Consider the following 27954-nt stretch of genomic DNA (forward strand, 5'->3'; position numbering starts at 1 on the left):
CCCCCAACCACAGAGTCTGGCCAGCTCAGCCAATAACTAAAAGAACAGATACTATTTTGGTGTCCCTGTCCTTTAGCTCCAAACCTCATACTCTGACTTCTCCCAGAGGGAGCCTGAGTCATCTGCTGCCCAGTCATGAAGGCAGGATGGAAAGAAAGATACTAATAAGAAAGGAAAGCAAAGGAGGAAGGTTCAAATAAGGTTTAGCAGTGAGGAAGGAAGGAACGATCCATGGAGAACAGGAGAGTAAATCCGATGTATCAGGCTATTGTCATCAGCCACCTGAGACAGAAAGCCTCAACACTTACCTTTCACACCAAGTCCCTACCAGCCCCAACACATCCAGTACCCAGCCTTCCCTTACTCTCTGATGTTTTCCTTAGCTCAACTCTTCCCTCTTCTGACTGGGGTAATGAAAAATAATGCAGAAAATAGGAGGCAGGTTATTTTGGCAGAGAGGTTAAGCTATTGGCTAAAATTTAAGAGTTTCTTAGGATTATTTGTATATTATAATTCTTCCTGCTTCTCATTACCACAGTGACAGAAACTATGCTCTTACAAGACTAGTCAGGTTTTCATAAAACTTCTTTTTCAAACTAGGCCTGATAGCCCCCAGACCAGCTAGTTGTGTCCATTTGATTATCGTACACCATGCGTCTAACATCTCTCCACCACCTCCTTCAAGTCTTTTTCTTTTTGTTTGTTTATTTATTTTGAGAGAGAGAAAGCACGAGTGGGGGGAGGGGCAGAAAGAGAATTCCAAACAGGCCCTGCACTGACAGTGCAGAGCTCGATACAGGGCTGGAGCTCACAAACCGTGAGATCATGACCTGAGCCGAAGTTGGATGCCTGACTGAGCCACCCAGGCCCTCCTTCAAATCTTTCAATTTTCATTTAATGATTATTTACTGGCAACGGAGTGATGACCATCTCAAGTCTGTGCCATCATAAACTTCATGTTCCAGTAGAGGCGACAATAAATAATAACCCTACAAATATAAATTATAATGAGAAGGTTGTAATGTGTTCCACAAAGAAAGATAGAGGAGGAGGCATTTGAGTAGAGATATCCAAGCAAAGCGAGAAGCATGCAATCTTAGGGTGTGGATTTCCTGAAGAGGGCACAGCAATGATCTCACACTCTTTTTCCAAAATAATTCTGAAGAAGGGCACTTTTACTGCAATTTCAAAAATCTGGTTATTTTCTTAACCACCGTACAAACCAAGGAAGATAGCACTTTTTCTTTCTTATCATCTTACAGAATGACAAAGGTCAAATTCTGACAAGGGTCTCATGGCAGGAGAGCCTCCTTAAGCATCTAGCCTGCAATCTCTCAAACCACACTCTCTTTACTCCCTGTAATGATGTAATAAAGCTTCCTAATTAAAACATGCTTCATTCGTTGACAGCCAAGCTCTCTGCTCAGATTGCCAGCCAAAACTCAGGTTCAATGAAGTTCCTGGATCATCTGCAACCTGGTGGTTTCCTTTAGCCTAGCAGTTTTTTGCTGGTTTTTTTTTTTAAGTTTATTTATTTTGAGAGAGAAAGAGAGAGAAAATACACATGGGGGAGGAGCAGAGAGAGAGAGAGAGAGAGAGAGAGAGAATTCCAAGCAGTCTCTGCACCGTCAGTGTAGAACTCAAACTCATGAACCCCGAGATCATGCCCTGAGCCAAAGTCAGATGCTTAACTGACTAAGCAACCCAGGTGGCCGTAGCTGAGTATTTTTAAGTTCACAGTTATCTAACAACCAGCTACACCTAGTTAAGGGGAAAATTGAACCCCCAATTAGACATTTGCCATGATATGAAATCAGAGAGGTGAAGGTGTTGCTGGGAAATCAGAGTCCATGATGCCAGGCCTTAAAGAGGAGATAATCAGGGAAGCCTGGGTGGCTCAGTTGGTTGAGCATCAGACTTCAGCTCAGGTCACAATCAAATTGTTTGTGAGCTTGAACCCCACGTCGGGCTCTGCACTGACAGTTTGGAGCCTGGAACCTGCTTTGAATTCTGTGTCTTCCTCTCTTTCTCCCTCAAAAATAAATAAATGTTTTTAAAAAAAGGAAGATAATCAAAATAGGGAGGCACAGTTTCCAGGAGGGTCTAATTGTCATGATAGACTGTGGTCAATTCATGCATATGGTGAAAGCTCTTCAAGGGAACTTGCAAATAAACATTAATATGAAAACAATGATAAGGTTAACTCCAAGAATAACCCTTTTCCTCCTATACATGATATACTCTGAAATTTGTGAGACTGTCTTTCCATCTCCTCTAGAAAATTAGGGGGAATTTCCTAGTCCCCAAAGTTCTTCAAGTATCTCAGTAATAGGCTCTAGAAAAATGGGTAGACTTGCCTAATTAATGAATTTCTGAAAAAGCACTTTGAAAATCTCCCCATCAAAGGAGAGATTTAAGTGAAAGGATCATGAGGTTACATATTTATATCAAATAAGATGAAAAGGACAATGATGGGAAGTGATACAGTAGTTAATCAGGAAGACTGTACATGATTCTTTATCCCAATAATAGTCATTGTCAACAAGCACATTCAGATCATAGCCTGAAAGGAGATTCTGAGCGGCTCTACAGTAGCGAACTGAGTCTCTCTCTCAATGTTCTTTCACAAGAGATTAAAATAAATCTCACCTATAGATAGCAATTGCATTGGAAGACATAGCAATAACAGGTGCCACTTTCTAAGGATGAAGCTAAGTATTTTTCATGTGTATTTCATTTACAACCCACTTTAACTTACAACAACACTTTAAGCATGTACTAGTCGTCACTAACATAATATTATTATCATGTAACTCCACAGCTACTGAGTCTTGGAACCAGAATTCAAACCCAGCTCTAATTCCATAGTCTTGTTCCCCCAAACTTTGCATTATATTGCCCTAAGAATCCTCATTTTATTTTTCAGATTTTTAAAAATTTTTCCCTCTCCTTAATAATTTTCTATTTGTATTTACAGACCAGAAATAAGGTATAGTGCATCTTCTGGGTGATAGATGGACAACATATCTTTTTGGTGTTATTTGAAGCATTCTAGAGAATGCTTTGTTCATTTTGCATTGCTCTTCTAGCATGTTTAGCTTCAGAATTCAATAATGCGTATAATATTGTGTTACAAAGACAATACATTTCCTTTGAGGCATAGTGTTATTGAGACACTTTCAGTGCTGTGAAAAAAAATTAAAAGCTATTAAAACCAACACCGAGGAAAAATTAAAAACACGTAAATTTTTGACAAGATATCTTCAGAGCTATCAGGAATTCTCTGGGGTATATATCCTTCTGTGTCCAACCAATCCATCATGATTTTCTTCATCTAATACACAGGCACTTACCTAACCCTTCACACTATGTGGTCTGGGCACATGGGCAGTATTATCTGGGAGTCCAAATGGAAGACTTCCTTTACAGCACTGTAGTCTGTCGTCTCCAAATTTTATACAATTCCAAATTATTCTTCCACTATCCTTAGAAGGTAGAATTTCCACTTCTTGCTTTGAGTTCAGTTCATATCTTCATGAAATTTCTCTGCAGGTTCATCCAGAAGCATTAGGATCAATTAATCCTAGGCAGAAGTCGAATCGAGTGGAACCCAGCAGAGATCAGAGCAGTATGGACTAGGGAGCCAGAAATGGTGTGTCCTCCTTGGAGTTTACTCTACCATGTTGGGGAGACAGACGATAAATACAACAAACATGTAAAATATGTAGTATATCAGAAGGTGTGATACATACTGTATTAGTTTGCCGAAGCTTCCATAATAATGTACTACAGCTAGCTGGCTTAAAACAACAAAAGTTCATTCTCTCATAATCTGGAGGCTAGCAGTCTGAAATCAAGGTGTTAGTGAGACCGTGCTCCCTCTAGAACTCTGAGTAGACTCCTTTCCTGCCTCTTCCTAGTTTCTGGTGGTGAACATCAATACTTGGCTTTCCTTAGCTTGCAAGTGCATTACTCCATTCCCTGCCTCTGTTGTCACTTCTCATTCTCCCTGTATGTCTCTGTCTTTCTATGATGTTTTCCTCCAGTCATAAAGGCATAAGTCATACTGGCTTACAGCCTACCCTCATGACCTCATCTTAACTTGATTAAATGGACAAAGACACTAGTTCCAAATAAGGTCATATTCACAGGCACAGGGGGTTAGGATTTTCAATAGATGTGTTTGGGGACACAATTCAACCCAAACTAGATGCTATCAGAAAAATGAAGGAGGAAAATTCATTATGACATGTGTGTAGGTGGGGAATAGGGGTCAGATGCATTTAAATAGAGTAGCCAAAATAAGTCTCAATGAAAGGAAGTATTTGCATAAAGATCTGAAGACAAGGGAGCCAGCCTGTGGATGGTCGCACAAGAGCATATGCAAAGACTCTGTGGAATATACCAGACGTGTTCAAAGAAAAGCAAGGAGGCCAGCATGGCTGGTGCAGATGAACAAGGGGTAAAGTGGTAGGAGATGAGTTCTGAGAAGTTATAAAGGAGCCAGATCATATGCAGACTTTGGGTTTTATTCCAAGTAATGTCGGATACCCTTGGAAGATTTTGATCAGAAGATAACATGATCTGGCTTCTATCTTAACAGGACCTTTCCGGCCACTGTTAAAAATATATAGTGGAAGAGAATGGAAGCAGGGATTCAGCTTATAAGGCTTTTGAAATAATCCTGGTGAGAGATGATGATGGATTGGCAGTGGAGATGGTAAGAAGTCGTTAGTTTCTGGATATTTTTTGAAGGTAGAGCTAACAAAATTTGCTGACAGATTGGTCATGGGGTGTGAAAGAGAGAGAGGAGTCAAGGATGACACAAGACTTTTTGCTACAGTAACTAAAAGAAGACAGTTGTCAATAATGTAAATATGTAGAATATGAAAATAGCTGGTGCTGGAGGGAAAATCAAGAGCTCAACAAACATGCTAAGTTCCAGTGCTTTTTTAGGTACATCTGAAATGTATGGAGATGTCCAATAGATAGTTGACTATATGAGTCTGTACATGTGAGAATAAACCTTGCCTGCTGCACATCTCACTTGGGCAGGTGCTGCTGTTGTAGCATGAGCAGAAGACTGAAGAAAAGACTAAGTAGTTTGTTTGGAAAAATATCCAGAGGAAAAATGGAGGAATTTGTGTTTTCTCAAGATGCAACTTCAGAGTGCATACATTTTTTCGATATGTAGGCATTTATTATAAAGTTTGGCAGTTTTTAGAACTATACATTGCAAGCATTTCCAAAAGGTGGGAGACCTAACATAAAATATCTTGCTTTGTTATTAGTATAGGACCCCACAGATGAGAGAGATGATCCAGACAGGAGAGAGAAGCAGATTAGCGCTATTCATGGAGGAGGAAGGGAGCGTGGCTCTTTAATAGGTAGTGGCAGGAGGTTCCTCTTTATCCCTTCCAAAGAAGAGGACTATCATGGGCTCTGGGAGGGAAGGATCCACAAAGCACCAACAATAGGCCCTATGTGGGACATGTCCCAGTTTAGAAGAGTGTAGGGTAGTCTCTCCAGCTCTGCCTGGGGAGCATCTCTCTCAACAAGAGGAGATGCACTTCCCAACACATGCTCTCCAACAAGAGCAACCATTCTCCAGGGCATCAATGGCACTGGTAATCACATGCTTCATTCTGCCAAGAAATGGAGCTAGAAGTATATGTGTGTGGGTGTGTGAAGTGGAGCTGAAATTCAAGCACTTACCCCAGATTTCCCTCCATCCTTTCACTGTTTCTCCTCTAGGTTCATGATCTAAGATATTTGATAGAAAGGCATCATCACCTTGAGCTCCAAAGTTGGGGTCTGGAGGTATTTTCAACCATGGGCTCTGTCCCCTTTCTCTCCATTCAACTACCAGTCCCACAGAAAAGTCATTCGGTGTGGATACACCCATCTTCTAGAACACATCTGGGCTGTTAAGAGATGCTACAAAGGTTTAAGTGACTTTAAGAAATATAAATGTTATACAGATCTAGTTAGCTTCTCTATGCCACAGATTAATAGAAGGTTTTTAATTTTCCTTTAACGCAGCCATATAAAAAGTTCACTAATCATTTTACAGAGGAGGAATAGGAAGGCAAATTGGTTAGTGACTTGTTCAAAGTCTTACATTTTGTTACTCTTGGAAATAAGGGTAGAATACAAGTCTCTCTTGACTTCTCAACCACTTTCTCATACCCTACTCCATACTTCACTGTAACCATATGGCTGCAAATATCTACACTATGTGCCACACTTAGAGCATCAGCATATAGCTCTGGAAAGAGCTTCAGGTGTCCTCTTGCTCCAGGTAAATTACAATCAAGTCTTCTTGATATCTTAAAAACATTTCTAAATATTTAATATTTACAAATATTTCTAAATATCTTAGATCATCAACCTAGAAGAGAAACCGTGACAGGATGGAGGGAAATCTGGGGTAAGTGCCTGAATTTCAGCTCCCCCTCACATACCCACACACATATACTTCTAGCCCCATTTCCTGGCAGAATGAGGCATGTGATCACCAGTGCTATGGACGCCCTAGAGAATGGTTACTCCGAAAGGTAACCTTATATAATTAAATGGCTGCATATCTTGAAGTCAGGGAGCTGCCTACGAATCAAGACTGTTACTCACTCTCTCTGTGACTTAGAGCTTTTAGGAGCTTCTGCCTCCTCATCTATAAAATGAAGATAATAACACTCATACCAAAGACTTGTTTAAATGATTAATTGTGATGTTGTATTTAAAGAATATAACAAGCACAAAAAAGGGATGACTGAATAATATTATTATTTTCAAAGGAAAGCTGCTAAATAAAGTGCGTTTGAGTAGAAAGAGGTAAGAAGCAGTTATGAACTGCACAGTAAAATGCAAAAGAAAAAAAAAAACCCTGCATACAAATAGATAATATGATTGTGAATGGGTAACCAGAGGCCACTGGGACTAAATCAGTTGGTAGGATCAGGGATATTACCCAGCTTGAAACTTTTTTCTCATTTTGATGTGTATCTTTAGCGCATAGTACCAAGAATTTTGGAAATCTATCATTAGCAAGAATAAGTTAGAAGATGAAGAGGAAGAGAAAGGAAGAGAATAGAAGTTGGTGCAATGTACACAGTATACAGAGATACATGTGTGCCTCAGAAATACTTGCCCATAAAGATACCTTTTGAAGTCAAAAGGAAATATAGACACATGGTCTTGGTTGGCAGTGCCCATAAAATCACCCACTACTGCTCTCATCCTTGAGGAAAAATATCTCTTGCATGGAGGGTCTTAGCAGAATATAGGAGGATCCTAGAGAATACTCAGGCCAGACAGCCCTCCTCATTACACTTGTGGGAAAGGTGAGGCAAAGAATGACTTCCCACTTCCATGATGCTAGGGGTAGCCAAAGAGCAAATCTGATCCTTTACCTCCAGTGCTCTGCATACATCATTTGACAGAAATAAACTTTGAAAAGCTCATCATCATTATTTCTGAATAAGCAGAGACAGGTATGGCAAAGGGGGCCATGGTTTTCTTCCAGCTTCTTGCGGAAGCTTCCTCTGCTTCCAGTTAATGTTCCCTCCAGCCAAAGGGAAATCTAGGATTTGCCCTGACAGGCTGTGATCTCCCTCAAGTATGTGATACTGTTTTCCTCCACTGCGGCACAGTTGGCCTTGTTAATGAGGCCCTAGGGGCAGAGTTCATGTTTGCCAATGCCTCTCTCACCCTGGTTGCTGATTACAACCCGGCATCCAAGCTTCAGAGAGTTTATTACCATATGTTCCATTTCCCTTTTTAGCACTGTTTGGGCTCTGTGTTCAGAGACAAGGTACTTCCTACAGTTGGGCTGCAGCAGTTTTTAGAAGATGACTAGAGCTCTAACAAGAACACCAAGCTTTGTCAAAGACACCGTCTGGAAGAGAACATTCTCGCTTTCATGAAGAGCTCTGTTTCAGCACAAGATTACATATACATGTTAAAAGGTTCTATCAGCTAGCCTGGGCAGGCAGAGTTTCTCTTGCTGTACTAAACTTACCTCTCGCAGTGCCAGCCTCACTAACATTAAGAAACCCAGTCAGGGTTTGGATGGAAGGAAATCTCAGACAGGTGTAATGTTTCCTTGTAGTTGGAGAAGCAAAATAGATTCTGCAAATTAACTTCTTGTTTGTTTCTCCTGGAGATGATTTGCCAGTAGGGCTGACATAAGCAAAGAATTTCTCCTGCAAATCCCATGCTCTGATTGTGAAGGAAAGGCTTATAGAATTAAAATCCTGTAACTGTTGTCCCTTAAAGCACGAATGCTTTTATTTATAGTCTGGTTTAGGAAATGTTTTACAAGTGTGATTTGTGTTTATATTTAAATACCCTGGCCACCCCCACATATAATGTGATCAAACTTACTGAAAAAGATTCATGTAGCAATATTTATACCACAGGCAGAAAAAGGCTACAGAAGCTCATAAATATTAACTTGCCAGTGTAGAAATACAATTAAACCATGTATTACCTATCTTTCTTCTTCCAAAAGTCTTAATAGATTTCTTTCCAGTTTATGGCCATGATTCCCAAAGGAAAATTCCTAAGTTGCCCTGGTTTCCTTAGTAACAGAATCAGGTATAAATTTTGCTCCTATAGTTCCAAACATCTGTATCCAAGCAACATATTAAAGTGCACTGCCAACGGATGTATGTATAGTTTGTGGGTAAGCTTGACTTTACAGAAGAGGTTAAGAGGCAGGAAAAAGAAAGGCATAAAAAGCAAAAGAAGCAGATAAAACCACAAGGAAAAGTAGTACTGTTTCTCAGTGTTTAAAAAAATTTCTCAGTTAAGTGTGCCCCAAAAAAGGGGTTGGTCAAGCTATTTTTCAATAAATTACTAATTTCCGGGGGAGTTCACAGTTTGGGGTTAAATGATATACTTTACTAGATTCTTCTGTAGCTGGCCATTCTAGCCTGAAAGGTAACTCAAGAAAGCTTCCTGGACTTCCTCAAAAGTCCTTATTCCTTGGCAGGATGGAGAGATTTCATAGAGGCCCAAGGTCTTGGCCATGAGTAAGAGAGACTATAGAGTAGCAAACTCTTCAGCCAGAGTAGAATGTTAACTGTTCTAAAGGGCCTTTGGTATTCCAGAACTCAGACTTGTATTCTTAGCATAATCCTTCTTACTTCAATGGATAACTGAAGGCACAGACTGGCAATTCTGCCTGGAATTCCATATGCACTTGAAACTAAACTCTTCAAGACACATAAATTCTAGACTCTACAACTAAGGACACAAATCAGTTCTGTGCCCTTGGGAAATACTTGTTATTTTCTTGAAGACTTAGCTGCCTCATCTTCAAAACAGGAATAACTGGGGAGAGGGGGATGGGGGAGTTACTGTTCAATGGGTACAAAGTTTTAGTTCAGGATGTTGAAAACGTCCTGGAGATGGATGCTGGTGATAGTTGCACAATAATGTCAATGTACTTAATATCACTTAAAATGTTTAAAATGGTAAATTTCATGTGGTATATATCTTACCAAAATTAAAATAGGAATAATAATAGTACCCCCCCCCGGGATTGTTTTGAGAATTACATGAGATCATGAATAGCTTTGTATAGTGCCTGCCACAAAGTGCTCAATAAATGGTCATATTATTGTTGTGATTCATGTTAACATGAATAAAAATGGACTCTTGAACCCCTATAGGAGTCACAACCAGCATCAGTGCTTATCAGTCCCTATCTCATTGCCTGTCTCCTCTCCATTGCACTGACCCACTTTCACGTCTTGGCCCACAGTCCCTCTTTTCACTATTTTCCTATTTCAAGTCTGCCTTCTCCAATATCCTTACATTAGGCACAGTTACCACAGAGTCAAAAAAAAACAAAAAACAAAAAACAAAAAAAAAACATTTGGGAAGGTCAAGCTCTTTTATTAGAGTTGCATATAAAAACAACCTTAAAGAAAACTATTTTAAATTCAGCTGCCAGTTGAAAAAATATCTTCAGAGTAACTCTAAAGTTTTGGCAGCTGTGAGACTAGCCATGGGTAAAACTGCAAAATAAATGTGATTTCTGTTTCCTCCTGTTTTGGCTTCGATGGGAGTGATACCAACCACCAGTATTTCACAGTTTAGAGTGATTTTCACAGGTGTCCGTTCACTCACTTCATCTACCCTACAGATGACAACCCCATGAACAGTCACTCCCGACCCTGAAGTTTGATGGTGTCCAGTTGCCTTTATACACTCTTGATACCCTAATAGGATCCACATTCCAAGTCCCTCCTCTTCTTCCAGACACCCAAAACGATAAATTGCTAGAGCTAAAAGCACTTTGGAAATCTTTCAGTTGATGCTCTTCATTTCATCAATAAAAACTGGAACCTAGCATGGTTAGACAACGAGACCTACCTTTCCTATCTCTGCTTTGGATCCCACCATATCCAATCTTCTCAGAGACTTTGTACTATTAGGTACTCCCTCCCTCTTCCGTAACTATAATTTTGCTTCACAGCTTTCCTTTCCAATTTCTATTTATATATGTTCAATGCTCCCACCTTTAAAAAAAACTTTCTTCCCACTCCTGGTTTCTGTTTTTCCATTCACAGTCCAATTTCCCAAAGGAGTTAACACTCTTTTCATATCATCTCCCCTCACTCAACTTCACAAGCCAATGTGCGTTAATGTCTCCCCTTATCACTCTTCCAAAATTGTTCTTTCAGACCAACAACTTAAGTCTGCTAAGTCTTTATATTCACTTTTCAATCGCATCTTGCTTGATTTTTCAATAATATATGATAATATATGATACTGTTCAAATACTTCCCTCTTAAAATAATCTTCCATTGACTTCCTTGTTGCTACTCTCTCTTGGTTTTTCTCCAACTCAGTTTCAACATTTTTGGCTAGCCACCCCTCTCTGTCCATACATTAAAGGTTAGAGTGCCTCAGGGCTTTATCCTGGACCATTTTTGCTTTAGCTTTTATTCTGTAAACTCTTCCTGGGATATTTTTTTCTGCTTCAATTTTTAATTGGCTAATAATTCTGAAATCACTTGCTCCCGAGCTTTATATATAAATGCCAACCCGAGGCCTCCACTTTGATGATCTGTAAGAAATCTCAAATTCAACCTAGTCATATCATTTTCCTCCCAAAACATGCTCCTTCTCTTGTTTTTTATTTTAATTAATGGTCTTATTATGCACCCAATTGGTTAAGTAAAAAATCTGTAAAGCATACATCTCCCTCTTCTTGAATCCCATGTTATACATTCATCCTTTTATGCACTGAGACAATTAAGTGCCTACTAGGCAGTAGGCACCAGGCACTATTCCAAACAATCACTTCTAATTTATTCTGTTTAGTCCATTCTGTTACCTAAATAGTGATCTAACTTGCTAAGTTATCTCTTCCACCACTCCTATCATGTATGCTCCAGGTCTTACCTGAACTACTACAATAACCTAACTGACTGTGCCACATTCACTCTTGCTTTCTTTATTCCTTTTTATTTTGTATTGAATCCTCTCTATTACCAAGTCTTAATCATAGAAACCTTCAAAGAAATTTTACGATGAACAACGTACATTCCCCAGTTGTTAACATTGTACTGTATTTCTTTATTTCAGTCTTTTGATATAATACTTTTATGAATGTAAAACTATTCAAATTTTATCTATACTATTCGAAAGTAAGTTATAAATAACATGAGAATTTACCCCTATGACTTCAGGGTACACACCTTAAGAATATGGAGAATGTCTTGTATAACCACAATACCATGTCTAATAAAATTAAAAATAATTCCATGATATCCTATAATAGCCAGTCCATATTTCCAATTCCCCAGTTGCCCAACGAATGTCTTTTGTGGTTGCTTCCTCTACCTGGATTAACTCATTGCATTACATTGTTATATCTCTTTTAATTCTTATTTTAGAATTGTCTCCATTTTTCTATGACACTGAATTTTGTTAAGTTCAAGATAGTTACACTGTAGAATGTCCCACATTCTGAATGTGTTGGCTTATTCCCTCACTTTGAGATGCTAAATTTTAGCACTTGGTTAAGGTGTTGACTGACAGCTCTAGGCTCTCTTCATTGTAACTGTACATGTTTCCCTTTCCAATTTGAAAGTGATTTGTCAGGTGATCCCTAGCACCATGCTACTATCCTGTCCCCTCGACCTTCCATCCAATGGTTGAGCATCCGTCCATGATCACTGGCTGCATCAGTTATGAAGCTGGGTGAATCTTTTCAAAATGTAAATCTGATCCTTATTTTTCTTCATTTTCCATTACTACAGAATGAAGCTCAAAACTCTTAGAATGCCCTCTGAGCCCCTTCAAAGTCTGCTTACCTCCCAAACTGTCTTCTCCTCTCTCCCCCATCCCTCATTCCACACAGTCTACCCAAATTGGTTTTCTCTCAGTTCCTCTGCCTGGGAACGTCACACATCATGTTCCCTCACTTTGAACAGTAACTCCTACTCATCATTCAGGTTTCTTCTTACCTATTATTTCATAGGAGAAGCTCTTTCTTGCCTCCTGGACAAGAATAGCTTCCTCCACAATACGCCTCATTGTACCCCATATGTGATCCTCATCAGCTTCAGAACTCCCATTCGATAGTGGCTGCACTGGTTATCCCACAAGCTAACAGAGGATCCTTGGGGAAATAGGAAAATTAGACTGAAAGTCCATATATCCTCCCTTTAACAATGCATTTGACCTTCTAAATATCCGCTTTTCTATTCTTTATGTTTTGGTTTTTTTTGTTTTTTTTTTTAAGAGGGGAAGAAAAACACATGACTTGAAGCAAAGCTGGAAGTCTCTGTAAAACCAGATAATAATGTTTTCTTTTAAGCTAATCTCTTTTGCAAAGCTGTGGATTCTGAATGCTCTGAGTAGGCAATAGAAGTTCTGGTTCTTTGAAGGGATAAAATATCCAAAAACAGTTTCACCCTGATTTTTAGCTCTAGGGAAAAGAAGAGAAGTTGTCTGATACACTTTCTGTGTAACTACTGTTGATAAAAAGGTTTGACCTGAAATTTCTGTCCCTCTGCTCCCTCCAGAGGAGGATTAAAGGGGAGATAAATGATAATGTGCTTAATTTTTCTTCTGGCAATTTCAGCTTCCATTAAATTTCACTTTTCAAGTTCTTTTAGCTTTCTGAGATTCTTACTGTTAACAGAAACAATAATTGCCATTATGATGATGATGGTAACATAGCAGCTGCACTTTTATACTTCCACCTGGAGAACATCAAAACTTCATGCATTATTATCATTTTAGGTAAGAGAACACATCTGTAGACTAACTCCTCTGGTAACAGTCAGGGTGTGTACCTCTGAGGCCAGTACTTTCAACCACTCAGTCCTGCATGCCAATGGGTAGCCCTCAACCACATTAATAATACAGTGGCAGGCAACTTAGAAGCTACTGGGGCACCTGGGTAGCTCAGTCAGTTAAGCATCAAACTTGGGCTCAGGTGATGATCTCGTGGTTTGTGAGTTCAAGCCCCACCTCGGGCTCTGTGCTGGACAGCTCAGAGCCTGAAGCCTGCTTTGGATTCTGTGTCTCCCTCTCTCTGCCTCTCCCCTGTTCGCACACACTCTCTCTCTCTCAAAAATAAGTGACAGAAAGAAAGAAAGAGAAAAAGAAGCTACTAAAGAAGGAAATACAGCTTGAAGCAAATTTACAACTTTTTCAATAAGAGATTAAGTCATGTCCATACTGCGTATATTCACGGCAAACCAACACTTTGGCCAGCAATAAGCAGGACGCTCTTCTACACATTTCTCACTTTTTTCCAGTTTCCCGTGCCCATCCTGAGGATGGTTTTCTAGACCCAGAGTCTACTTCTTTCCATTCCATCAGGTTCACAAAGAGAAGTTTCTCAATTCCTGTTATTCCTCTTCACTACACCCCTCCTGTGCCTCGTGGTCTTCTAGGGCAAAAATCTTGGCCAATTTTAGTAATGTACTTCACAGAGTCAGCCGCTGGATTTAAAAAAAGAAGGAGAAGAAAAGAAAAAAAGTTTTGGAGGACCAAGCAAAATGAGCTCTTGGTCCAAAATGACTGGTCCAAGTCTAGATGAGGGCAGTCCTTGACAAGAAAAAGATGGGAGGTGAGGCCTAAGTGTAAAGGAACCAGAGGCTATTGACCTTTTCCAACAGCCATATTTCAAGTTTGTTCTCATAAGCTTTTACTGAATCCATGCTCCTCGAAGCCTCCTCATCTCTGAGCTCCTCTTGTCTCCTGAGAGGCCACTCACTTATGGCTAGCAGATACTTGGGTATCCCTTTTAAAATAATGAATGAAGGTCATTATTTGAAACATGGAATTAAACAGCCACACAAGGGATCCTTCCTCCATCATACTATTTGATCAAAGGTCACATGTCAAAGCCCACTGAAGACAAAATCTATAATCAATGAGTTTAGATAGTACTCTTGTAATGAATCAGGTAGGTCCAATAGTCTTCATCATAAATTATTGAAAGTGCATGGAAAAGTATAGAGAAACTGAGTATAAAAGTAACTAACTATATTAAATATTTAGAGAATGCTTACTACATATGTGCTTGACTCTAAGGATAAAGGTCCTCATCCCTAAGGGACCAGTGGTCTTCCAGGGGGACAGATACACCAACAGTTTACAAAGCATCCACACATAAATAACTGTGTAATAATTTATGTGGGGTCACAATGATAGATTATCCCTGGGAGAGACAGAAGAGAGTTCACAGCAGAAGTACAATATGGAAGGGGGCTTAAAGAATCAGTAGGAGTTGGTTAGGTTTAGCAAAACCAATGGCATTTGAGGACAGAAATGTAGCAACATATCATTTTTTGCTCGACAATACTTTTCTGGGCACGTTTTTCATCTTAGTTTCATTTCCCCATCCATAGCACATGGCACCTACCACACACCATCAGGTAATTTTGTTAATAGGTTTAAAATGAAGGTTCCATATTCAGTTAAATGACATGAGATGGGAAGAAAAATGTGCTGCACAGGAAAGTCAAATATAGATAGCTTTATTAGATTGCATATAATTGAATAAAATCATTTGATGTGGAAAGGTTTGCCGTCTTTCCCTGATACCTTTTGCCTGATGATTTATTTCTTCTTTCCCTTTTCCTCAAGGAGAAAAAAGATGAAATTTCTGCTATGTGTAGCTTCTTGGGAAGATCACACAGAAGGAAGCACTATAGTCCCTGAGACCTGACTGCACCCAAGTGTCAGGAATATGTCATGGGGCCATAGAGGCATAGATAAGATTTGGTCTTAGAACAAAGATCCAAGCAGGGCCTGGATAGCGTGGATGACAAAGTTCTTTGAGGTAGAACAATAAGAGACCTCCAGTTTGGGGGTAAAGGAGAACAGAAGCAAATAGGAGAATTTAAAATAGTTGCCATGAGGGGCACCTGGGTGGCTCAGTTGGTTAAGTGTCCGACTTCAGCTCAGGTCATGATCTCACAGTTCGTGAGTTCAAGCCCCACGTTGGGCTCTGTGCTGACAACATAGAGCCTGGAGCCCACTTCGAGTTCTATGTCTCTCCCTCTCTCTGCCCCTCCCCTGACCCTGCTCTCTCCCTCTCTCTCTCAAAAATAAACATTTAAAAAATAATAAAATAAAATACTTGCCATGAAATATATATTTGTACCCTTCTCATTGAGAGAAAAGGACAAGTAAACATTAGAATTTCTGTTGGGGTTTGCCTTGTGTCGATATGACCATGCTCTGACATTGACCTACATGGGGAATAGCTCCAAAAGTATTTCATATATATGATACATAATTCTTTAGAGTTCGTTATGCTTAGCAATATGGGAAGGAGACCAGGATGGGAATTTACATTTATTAAACACCTGTCATATTTACCATATTTTAAGCATTTTGTTAAACATCTTACATATGTCTACATGTTCTACTCATATTGGGTTCCTTCACCTTACTTTCAGAGCTTCCCACTCGTGGGAGCCTCTAGCTGCTAGTAGCTGTTCCTGCTGCACCAGGTTTGTATACTGAGACTCCCAGGGCCAGACTTCCCCTCCACTCAACAATTTTGGGCTACAAGACATATCCGATATTTTTTAAAATCTCTATAAAAATGTACCTACGTGTCAGTTCTCAGTTGGAGAACTGATGTACAATTTACATACTGTTTTCCCACAAACCACTCCCCACGCAGATGTAATATTTGTAAATGTGATTGTACGTTAGATTCACCCTACCCGTGCAGTGATTATTTGCGCTTGTCCCTCCCTACTAACAAATGAGATGTTTTCGAAGACTGAGAAAGTCCACCTCTATGTAGCCAGATGCAGTGGCTTCAGGGGGACTTGCCACTGTCTCAGACAGCTTTACAGAGTGCTCCCCCTTTGTATTGGCTTCCAAGAGCTCCTGTAACAGATTACTACAAACTCGGTGGTTTAAAATAAAACCCAGAGTTTACTTCCTCCTTGTTCTAGAGGCCAGAAATCTGAAGTCAGAAGTGTGAGGGGAGCCTGGGTGGCTGAGTTTATTGAGTGTCTGACTCTTGATTTCAGCTCAGGTCATGATCTCATGGTTCATGAGATCAAGTCCCACAATGGGCTCTGTGCTGATAGCGTGGAACCTGCTTGGGATTCTCTCTAAATAAATAAATAAACATTTTTCCAAAATTAGAAAAAAAGGGGGGGGCGCCTGGGTGACTCAGTCAGTTAAGTATCCAACCTTGGCTCAGGTCATGATCTCATGGTTCGTGGGTTCAAGCCCCACATCAGGCTCTGTGCTGACAGCTCGAACCTGGAGTCTGCTTTGGATTCTGTGTCTCCCTCTCTCTTTCTGACTCTCTCTCTCTCTCTCTCTCTCTCTCTCTCTCTCTCCAGAAATAAGTAAACATTAAAAAAATTTTTTAATTAAAAAAAAAGAAGTGTGAGCAGGGCCACACTTGCTCTGAAGTCTCTAGGGAAGGATCCTTGCCTCTTCCAGCTTCTGATGGCTCCTGGCATTCCTTGGTATGTGGATCATAACTCTAATTTCTGTCCATGTTTTCACATGTCTGGTAAAGGACACCAGCCATTGGATTTAGGACTCACCTTAAATTCAGGATCATTTCATCTTGAAATCCTTAACTAATTATGTCTGCCAAGACCATGTTTCTAAATGAGGTCATATTCTGAGGTTCTAGTTAGACATCAATTTGCAGGGGACCCTATTCAACACTTTAACATCATCAAACCAAGGGGAGAAAACAAACGTCCCCCTGAAACCTCTCAAGACATGGCTCCATGTTTTTCTATCTACCTATCTCATGAGATGGCTTTGCATCAAGGCAGTTGCATCTTGCCCATTTGTTACCCCCTGATGGTCTGCAAAGAAGCTGCCTCCTAATATGCAGCTCAAACATTTTGTCTCCTTATTGCCTTTCAGCATCTGTTTCCATGAGTCAATTTTGAAATGTCCATACAACCCAGTATACTCATGGATATTTAAAATTACTTTTCAACCTGTGCCTTCCGCAGGATGACTGATTTGTGAGTTTCTCACATATTGAGAATTTCTCTCTACAATGATTTTCCTCTAGTCCAATCTGCATTTTAATAAACTGGATTCTAGATGTGGCTCAGGTACTACCTGTTGTGTTCATTTTAAACACATTCTTGTATTCTTTGAGCCACTTTTCACTTTATGACAGTTTTCCCACTTCAGCCAATTTGAACTAAGCTTTCCAGGTGAGCATTGGAAAATTGGTAAAATCTATACCACTCTTGCTGCCTGAGTATAAAGTCCATGTTTTCTGAACATGAAGCCAAGACATATGGTCTAACCTGGATGAATGCAGTCACTGGAACTACATATGTGAAATCCAAATTTCTCTGGACAGTCAACTTGTCACAGGAGCCATCAAGAAACACGAAGCCACATTTTGTGAAAAACAGCCAACTATAGTGCCCTTGCCTTCTGCAAAGACAAAAATACTTCCATGAAAAGAATATTCTCTCATCTCAGATCTCAAAATTGTCCACCAGATTTAGAATCAAAACTAAGACAGGAAATAGAAAAGGCACCGCAGTTCCAGAATAATTTGTTAGTAAAGCATGATTTACCTTAATATGTACATACTTAATATTTGTTTTAATGTGTGTAAACATAGCATTATCCCAAGATTTAATATAGGTGACTCTAAAATCAATTGTCTTACCAATGAAGGCTTATACAGATGCTTAAGCTTTAATCCATAAAGTGGCAAGGATATTCTAGACAATCAATTTAGTAATGCAATATATGCACATTAACGAACAAAGTAGACAGAAGGTTTCTGACTCATTGCAAAATGCAATATCTTTGCTTTTGTTTTTTAAAGGCATTTTTATAACTTTTCAACTCATAATTTATTTAAACATGTTCACTTTATTTTCTTAGTTAACAAGATATTATTAAATAAGGTAATTAGGCTATCTATTCAAAATATTTAATTTCCTTCTTGTAAAAAGAATTTTTTAAAAAATCTGTTTGCCTCCCCTTCATCATTTTACAGTTATCTGAAAATAGCTTCTCATCTCTTTAGCTGCTTTTGGCTGAAAAAAGAAAAACATATTTATCTTTATTCATACTCTATTTCAGGTCAGGGTCCTCCTTCCTGAGTCTGCTAACAGCTCAAATGAAGTCCAGCCATTATCCTTTGGGCACAGTATAAGTAAATAAACACAATTCAAATAAAACAGAATTACCTGCAGGAAATAACCTTTCTTTTTTTTTTTTTAATGTTTATTCATTTTTGAAAGACACAGAGAGACAGATCACAAGCAGGGGTGGGGCAGAGAGAGGGGGAGGATACAGAATCTGAAGCAGGCTCCAGGCTCTGAGCTGTCAGCACAGAGCCCGATGCGGGGCTTGAACCCATGAACCGTAAGATCATAACCTGAGCCAAAGTCGGACACTTAACCGACTGAGCCACCCAGGCGCCGGAGGAAATAACCATTCTAATGCCAGCAATAAACAGCTCAATCTCAAGTTTGTCCAGTCCTCCAATGCTTATATTTGATGTTTCATTCTTAACAAATCTCTATAAATGGATATACGGTTAAGATCTGGCCTCTCTGGGAAAAATCCACATTACTCTTCCCCTATACTCCCTTGCTCTGAACTCAGGCACATATTCAGATGGACACACTCCTGCCTTGCTCTGTTCCTGCTCTCCCATGTTGATTCCTCGTGACTCCACAGTCCCTCTCATCCATGCCATCCCAGCTCACTCCTGGACAATCCCAGCTGCAAGAGTTGCAAATACAAGTTGAGGGTCTCCTTAAGTCACACCATTGTTTCTGAGGCCTCCCTTAGGCCAAGCACCTACCTGGTAACAGGCCCCTCTCTAGTCACAGTGCTGGGCACAGTGCTCAGACCCAGGCAGCCATAGTGCTTTGCCCTATGATGACTGCTCTAGTTTGGGCACATGAAATGATCAGCTAAAAATGATCAGAGCATCAGGTAAAAATGAAAACTCTTTTTCCTTCTCTGTTTCCTACTAAAAGGATAGAAGTCCTGAATTCTGTGGCTTTGTTTCCTGACACATTTATAGCAAAAGGGAATGAGAGAAGCAGATGCTAGAGATCAGGAGATAATGCCATGGATCACTCCCATGATCCAGTTGCCCTAGAGGATGCTCTCATTCTCTAGTTGGATACAAAAAACAATACATTCTCTCTTTTAGATTAAATGAGACTTAGTTGGATGTGTGTCTCTTACAACTGAAATAACCCTGTTATAAAAAGGGTAGGAATCTGGAAACAAAGTTGAGAATAAGCCTTAAGCACACTGTCAACTGGGACCAACTGGAGATTTAACCTTTTTAAGGGGAGGTGAAGGTGGTGGTAATAACTGGAGAGGGAAATAGAGCACAAGAATGAGAGAGGAAAAGTCCAAATGGATCCCCAAACTAAGCACATTGTTTTAAGTAGAGGTGGGTCAAGTAATCTCCAGAGTTCTATATCTCAGAGAAACCACAAGGTCTGAGATAAATAAGAGATATGTGGCAGCAGATATCACAGATTTGGTCTTTGGGAGACTGAGATTTTTATCATAAAAAATACCTGTTTAAAGGACTGAGATACCAGGCAATGACTTGGTACAGGAAAATGAGCCATGAGTAATTAGGAGTTGGTACACCAGAATCCTACTAGGCCAAAACAAAAGACCAGCTTATATAAATTCCTTTAGCCATTATATGCACTCCACCTAGGGGTTTGATTGACCCCATAATCTGGGATGGAATGAAATAAGTTGCAAGGACAGGTCTTTGAAGCCCCAGCTACTGCAGGGAGAATATGGCAGAACTGAGAAAATCCCTTCCCTACCTTGCATCTCTAACAGCCAGTGAAAAGGAAGCACTGGATGTTCTGGTTATCTACTGCTGTATAACAAACCACCCCTAAATCATTTTCCTGTATCTCATAATCTTGGGGGTCAAGAATATGGGCAAGTCTCTGCTGAGCAATTCTTCTTCTCACTTGGAGTTTATTGGGATCACTTGTGCCTGGTAGCCTGTTTCTTAAGTCCTAGAAGACTCCAACAGCTTCACTCCCATGCCCAAAACCTTAACAAGAATAACTGCAAGCCTGGGCTCAGCTGGGTCCCTCTCTCTCTTCATGCAGTCTCAGAGCCTCTCCCTGTGGTCCCTTCACTAGAGTAGTTGAACTTCTTACGTGGCATCTTAGAATTCCATGAGAGTACCGTAAAAGATACCTGTCTTCTCAAATGCCAGGTTCCAACTGGCAGAGCATCATTTCTATCATATTCTATTGGTCAAATTGACAGTGGCCAGCCCAGATTCAAAGGGAGGGGAAATAAACTTTTGCCTTTCCATGTGAAAAGAGTCAAAGAATTTTTAGCCATTTTTAATCTACCGCAGAGTTCCTCCAGGACTCTTAAAAAGGCCACACACTTGTCATGGCTACAACTTTGGGGTGTTGCCTTGTTTTTATGTTCAACCTCTCCCTTCAAATCTCATGTCTATAAATTTCTTCAGGTGAGTTCAATAAACCCTCATTTATTCACTACTCACTAGAAGAGAATAATGTTCCAGAAACAGGGCTAGGCTCTGGGAATATAATGATAAGCAAGGCAGATGGATCATGTCTGCCTTTATGCAGATTACATTCTAATAGAGAGTATAAGAAAGGAAAAGCAATCACTATAGTCTCTAATAAGTTCCATGATGGGGTGTTTGGAGCATGGACCATGCTCCAGAAGAGGTGAAATATAAAGGGTGACCTACAAATGAATAGCGGCTAGCCAGACAAAGAGGGCAAGAGCATCTGAGGCAGAGACAGCAGTGTGCAAAGGTCTGAAGTTTTTATAGACAGCTCATGTCAATATGCTTCTAGAATAAAGTGGAAAAGGCCTGAGGGGTACATAAAGGACAAAGGAGTTGAAAGAGGAGGCTGGAGAAGTAATCAGAAGCCAGATCAAAAAGAGCTTTATAATCATTTTAAGAAACCAGGACTTTATTCTTAATGTGGAAATCCAAGAATAATGGAGAACTGAAGGATTTAATCAGAGAAAAAGGCATGGTTAGATTTGTGTTTTTAGAAGCTCTGCCTGGCTGCACTAGCGGGAATGCTTTGGATGGTGGCAAAGGTAAAAGCAAGAAGAGTGGCTGGTTGTGCAATAATGTAGGTGAAAGATCATGGTAGCCTGAATAGGGTAGTGCAGTCAGTGTAGGAAAAAAAGTGGGTAGTAGTTTTGAAAGCTATTTAGAAGGACACATCAATTGGATTTGGTGACTGGATGCAGACACTGAGGGAGATGAAAAAGGAAAGGCTGCCACCAAGCTTGTGTTTTAAGTTTTTGGGAAGATGATGGTGCTATTCACTGAGGCAGGGAACACAGGAGAAGCCTCGGGTTTAGAGATGAGAGTCTGTATTTTGGATGCACTGAATTTGAGGTACCAATGAGATATCCATTGAGATGTCCTGTAAGTAGTGAGAAGAAACCCTTCAAAGGAGGTTTTTAAAAGGCATGGCCAAGGGAGTTAAAGAATAACAGAATAAGTTAATGCCACAGAAACCAAAGGGAATTGTTGTTCAAGAGTGAATACAGTGATCAGCAGTTTCAAATGCACTCCCTATTCCTGAGGCACTGAGCTAGAAAATGGGGCCCCAAAATTACTAAGACATTCTTCCTGCTCTGGGAAAACGATTGTGCTATTTCCTGTGTCTGCTCCCTAACTTCACTCCTTTGGTGCAGAGATTTTTATCTTTCTCCCCAGAATTCTCCTGCAATCTGGAGTCCTGGCCCAGATTCCAGTCTTTATGGCATGGTACCCATCATGCGAACTCTTACTGCTTCTTACAAAACATCATTGCTGTGGTGCTTGACTTCTCACTGCTAAAAATTGTCTACATTCCTTCTACTTGATTGGGGTCTGTTGTTTCCAGACATCTGTTAGGATCTGGTAAGTTTTGTTTCTAATTGAGTGCAAAGACTAACTATTCCTTCCACTGCCCCTACCTGACGTGAGCCACTTGTTCTTATATACAGAATAATTCCAAATGAGATGTTCATAAAATGGAGAACCTGTATTCTTAAGGATAAAAGTTCAAGAGGAGTCTCAAGACTTGTTTTCAGCCAAGAGTTTTCTCCTTGCTCTAATTCTGGCAGCTCTTTTGGATGTCCCTTTAAGTAAGGTACTGTGAAATTTCTTACTTCTTCCAGAGGACATTTATCAGCAGGGTATTGACCCTGCAGTATCTTTGGTCAGGCAGGTTTCATTCAGTACAAGAGTTCTCAGCCATTCCTCCTGTTATATGTTATATATTAGACTCTTTGTGGGGTAAGAAAATCAGGGCAGACCATGGAATCATCTGTTCCTTGATACTGCAATATCACCTGGCAGATGGAACCTTATGGCTGGGCTTAGGAGGAAGGCATTCTTTCCTGCCATTGGCAGGAATGTAGGGCAGTTTCTTTCTGGCTCATAAAGTTGTCCTTTGTAAACACTATAATTTTGGCTGTCTAGTCCTTTCTCGATTTTCCATGCTAAAAGAAGCTGAGCCTTGGCATAGATAACACACAATATACTACTTGGATAATAATTGGGGAACATATTATACTGGATGATTTTTTTTTGGTAATAGATGTGATTTTTTCCATCTATGCTTTGCCTAGACTGGTATTAAATGGGCACACAGCCACCGACAGCAGTTTGTGGAAAGAGGGGAGGGTATTGAATAAAAGCCAGTGTACAATGTTTCAAATTTCTGTTAAAAAATTTACATACAGTTTATGAAGTGCTGATGGTGCTTTTAATCCAACAACACATAAGGGAATTTAATTAAGGTGCAATTCGGCACGTATCAACTATTTCAAAAGAGCAGAGTCACATCATACTGGAAGGTGACCTTCAAAAGGGTATCCCATAAACCCAAATTTGCATATAATCAGAGTTATTTTTAAATTTTATTAAATTTGTACAGTAAATTCTGTCTTTCTGATTAGGGTTTACTTTTATATAAGTAAATGGAATAGATATTGCCTGTTCAGAACAGGCACATTTTCTTTACAGTTAATATAGATCGCTACTCCTCTGGTATTCCAGATCCTCCTCCATACTCAAATTCTCATAGTTGCCTTGTATTTCCAAATATTGAACAAAAACAGAAGCCTTTTAAGTCTTGGAATAAAGTTAGCCAGGCAACGAACTTGTACAACTTCAGATACACATAAGTTAGCAATCAGTGGAAGAGCAAGAGGACCCAACTATGCCTCATTTCCAGGAGATTCACATGGTCCTTTCTTGTACCTTCTGGATCTCACCAAGCCCTATCTCAGAGCTCCTCACTGGATGGAGGAAAATCATACTTATGCTTATTTGCTTCCAGCTGGCTTGCTGGTCAAGGGATGGCCTGCATGAAGGAATTAGCACAGAAGTCCCAGTTCAATGTGGTGGTAGTACATAGCTGGAAACAACTGGCAGTTAAGTTTACCCCACTTGAACTGAAACATAGCCTATATAATATACAATTCTGTGAAATGATGGCATGGCAAACACAGGGGAACTAAATATGTTATGCATGGTAAAATAAGATACAACATGATTATAGAAGGAGCCAATCTGGATGTTATTCACAACATGAGTGAATTTTAGTTTATCTCTTTACACATCAAAAGGAGCTTGCATCAAATTGATTCCAGGAACAGCCTCAGAAAAATATCTCTAGCATATCTCTGTTGTGCTAGAACACTGAAAACAAAAATATGACACATTTCAAAGAAACTCCTCCTTACTCCAAATCCGCCACTCATCCCAGGGACTATACTTTTATAGGACTGTCTGTCCTTAGTTTATACAACAGTCTTCAAATCTCAGTCCAAAATGCTTCATCTTCAGCTATTTCATTTTCAAATTGAACCTCAGCAGTATTTTCAATCTTTTCACAGATGGAGCCAAATAACGTCCTAGAAGAATTTAATCCATGTTTTCGTTTTGTTGTTGTTGCTAGAGGCAGAAAAGCATAGTGGGGAATCGTGGACTTTAATGCAGACAAGTGCAGATGTGCAACCTTGTGCTTTCACTTACTATATATGTGACTGCACAATCCTCTCTGTGACTCTAAGCTCCAGTATTTCCATTTATAAAATGGGGCTAATAATATCTATTGCATAAGGTTGTTGTGAAGATTATACAATATATTTTAAGTTGCTGATATCAACCAAGCCACTGGTCCTCAAACTTAATTTGCATAAGAATCACTTTAGGACCTTGATGAAAATAGCAGTGCATTCAGAGGCTCTGATTCAAAAGGTCTGGGGAGGAGCCTGAGAATCCCCATCTATTAACAAACACCTCAGATAATTCTGTTTCCAGTGTTCCAAAGAGCTTTTCATGACGAACTCTTGATGTTAATTCCTTTCCTTTCCCTTCCAGTAAGCTATTCCTAGCCAACTACAGGAATTGGATTTTGGAGTCAGACATTGTCCCCAACCAGCCGTTATTTCAGAACTTCTCTAAGGATCTCAAAGCCCAACTCTATTCCACTGTCAATATCTGACCTCTTGCTGCTAATACTCAAAGAAAATAGAAGTCATCAGATGGGAACTGTGCCATTCCTAGAGACTGACCCTTTTTTCATTCATCCAGTTGATGAATATTCATTAAATGCCTGACATATACCAGGCACAATTCCAAGGCAACTGTCAGCAAACTATGGTCCATGAGCCAAATCCTGTCTGCTGCCTATATTTGTAAATAAAGTTTTATTGGCACAGAGCCTTGTTTATTTGTTTACACATTGTCAATAGCTGCTTTTGTGATACAAGGCAGAGTTCAAGAGTTTTGATCAAGACTGTATGGCCCTCAAAGTCTAAATTATTTACTGTCTGGCCTTTTCAGAAAATATTTGCAGATTTCTGTTCTAGAGATGGATTTGGGGACATAATTTCCCTTTTTAGTCTGTATTTCTTATTTGATATCCCTAAATGTTTAGCACTCCTTTTCACTTCAAAAAGTCCCATCACTGCAACCTTGCAACTTCCTTTTCTACTTCAGAGTCAACAAAAAGAATATGCTCAAACATAGTGCTTTGAGGGAAAATTACAAAGTTCAACATTTATTTCATTAGGTCACGACTTAAGTGAATATGGAGTCATATCAGTTTAGACCCTTTACACCAAAAACTAACTTTGGCTAATGTAAACACAACCTGGAATTTGTTGGAGGTGTATTTAGTAGCTAATATTCTGAATAAGCCAGAATTCCAGAACCAATTCAGGAATAAGGGCAAACCCAAAGCCTTAAGCCCAAAGCCTTAAGGAACTACTTAACCATGGAGTTTAGGTATCAAGGTAATGAATGACTGGATTGGTAAATCCAGTTCACATATCTTTCCCTCAAACTTCAAAGTCCTAGAGGAAAGTGTCTGATTAGCCTGTGTTAGATCCATGTCCATCCCCCAGAGGCGGACAGGGCACCTTGACTTCCTCCCCACCAAGAGTACCTACAATGGCAAGGAGGAAATTCCCCCCAGAAGAGAAAGAAGGGTGCTAGTAGGAAAGAGTCATAATTTTAGTAGATGAGAGAACATCCAATGCCCATTAGCAACCCTTTGAGAAAGAAGACATGGAAGTTTACTTTACATTCTATTTCCAAAATCTATTTCAGGCTTAGATTGAAAAAGTAATAAGATATCTGAAAGGAGGTGTTTTACAGAAAGCTTACCTTTACATCAAAATCCCCCCAGATTTTATTTAAAACTTGATTGTTTCATTTTTACCTTTCCAGAACTCCTTCTCACCTACTCCTCACACTCTGCAGTCTATGTAGTGACTCTTAGAGCAGTGCTCTTTACCATGAACCTGTCTCAATGTTCATAATGCTATCTCTCCCTCTCATCCTGATTGAGTCCTAGAAGACATGGTGATTGCTAATTATTAATGATGTATTTTGTCAAGTGAAATAAGTCAGAGAAAGACCAATATCAGATGATTTCACTCACACGTGGTATTTAGGAAATGAAACAGATGAACATAGGGGGGAAAAGAGAGAGGCAAACCACAAAACAGACTCTTAACTATTGAGAACAAACTGAGGGTTGCTGGAGGGAAGGTGCGTGGAGGAACAGGTTAAATGGGTGATGGGTATTAAGGAGGGCACTTGTGATGAGCACTGGGTGTTATATATAGGTGATGAATCACTAAATTCTACTCCCGAAACTAACATTGCACTAGATGTTAACTAACTGGAATTTAAATAAAAACCTGAAATAAAAAAAGTTAGTAGAGAAGTGGCATAATAAATAAAACATCTACAAAACCAATAAGAAAGAAAGAAAGAGAGAAAGAAAGAAAGAAAGAAAGAAAGATAGAAAGAAAGAATATATACTGCCTACATTTCTCCTAAGTCCCCTTTTGATCAAGATACAAGATCACTAACTAGGGATATTAATGGAGTCAATAGCTAAGTTTGCTTTTCATTTACTTAACAAACACTTAATTCTTTAATGTGTGTCAAATATTGTCCTAAGCCCTTTACAAATATTAATTCATTAACAACACTGAGAGGTAGGTACTATGGTTAACCCATTTTGTACATGACCAAACTGAGTAAAAGAAATGTTAAGTAACAACATCTACCCTGGGGTCACATGGCTAGTAAGTGACAGAATCAGTGTTTCAATACAGGCAGTCTGGCTCCAAAATTTTTCTCCCCAAACCATGCCATCACCTGCACATTGCAAAGCTAACTGAACCACAAACAGATTGAAGACATGACATCGACCCCACTATCAAATAAAGATCATGAACAGTTTAATTCTCTGGAGGTCAGCTTTGTGGAGTTCCATATAGCAAAGTTGCAGTCCTTCTAATTATCAGTATCTACCTGTGCCTGTCTCAGTTAAGTGATTCTACACCTTAGCGTTCTTTATTTTTTCATTTATTTACTTATACAACAAGTATGTACAGACAGTTCTGTATCCAGGCAGCCCTCAAGGTGTTGGGAATACAAAGAGGCATAAATTTGCGATACTGGAAGACGGGTATCTAATCCAGCCCTGAAGAGGTCAAGGGAATGTTCTTGGAGGAGAGACCCGTAAACTTCATGGAAGCTGACCATGTAGGGAAGACAGGATGATTAGGGGAGAACAGACTCCTGGAATGGGGAACTCGTGCCTAGACCCTACAGATTGAGAACTACAGATTGAGTACAGCCATGATTCAGGAAATGTCTCACACTAGAGTCTAGACCTGAATTGTTTGATTTGGTACCCACTTGTCACAGGTGGCTGTTTAAATTAATTCATTTAAATTAATTACAATTAAAATTTAGTTTCTCAGTTGCACTAGCCATATTTCAAGTGCTCAATAGTTCCATGTGACTAATGGCTACCATATTGGACAGTACAGATAAGGGAAAATTCCATTTTCACAGGAAGTTATGTTTAGACATCCCTGGTCTAGACTGTCAGCATGTGATACTGTTTAGAAATGTTAATT

The 27954-nt window shown here is 39.6% G+C and overlaps 1 long non-coding RNA gene across 3 annotated transcripts in view; it reads right to left on the reverse strand.

The window, feature by feature from the left end:
• The window catches only part of LOC109275854 (uncharacterized), a 44073-nt gene that overhangs the window by 13895 nt on the left and 2224 nt on the right, over positions 1–27954 (reverse strand). The window contains exon 1 of one of the 3 annotated variants that reach the window (XR_002084411.2): positions 3354–4124. The exons of the other annotated variants lie outside the window; for them this stretch is intronic. This is a non-coding gene — a long non-coding RNA (uncharacterized LOC109275854). Of the gene's footprint in view, positions 1–3353; positions 4125–27954 lie in introns of those variants that run through there. 3 annotated transcript variants of the gene reach the window in all.

This window comes from Panthera pardus, unplaced genomic scaffold (assembly GCF_024362965.1).
Source record: "Panthera pardus isolate Hobbes unplaced genomic scaffold, ASM2436296v1 HiC_scaffold_2, whole genome shotgun sequence".
In the NCBI taxonomy this organism is placed as follows: Eukaryota; Metazoa; Chordata; class Mammalia; order Carnivora; family Felidae; genus Panthera; species Panthera pardus.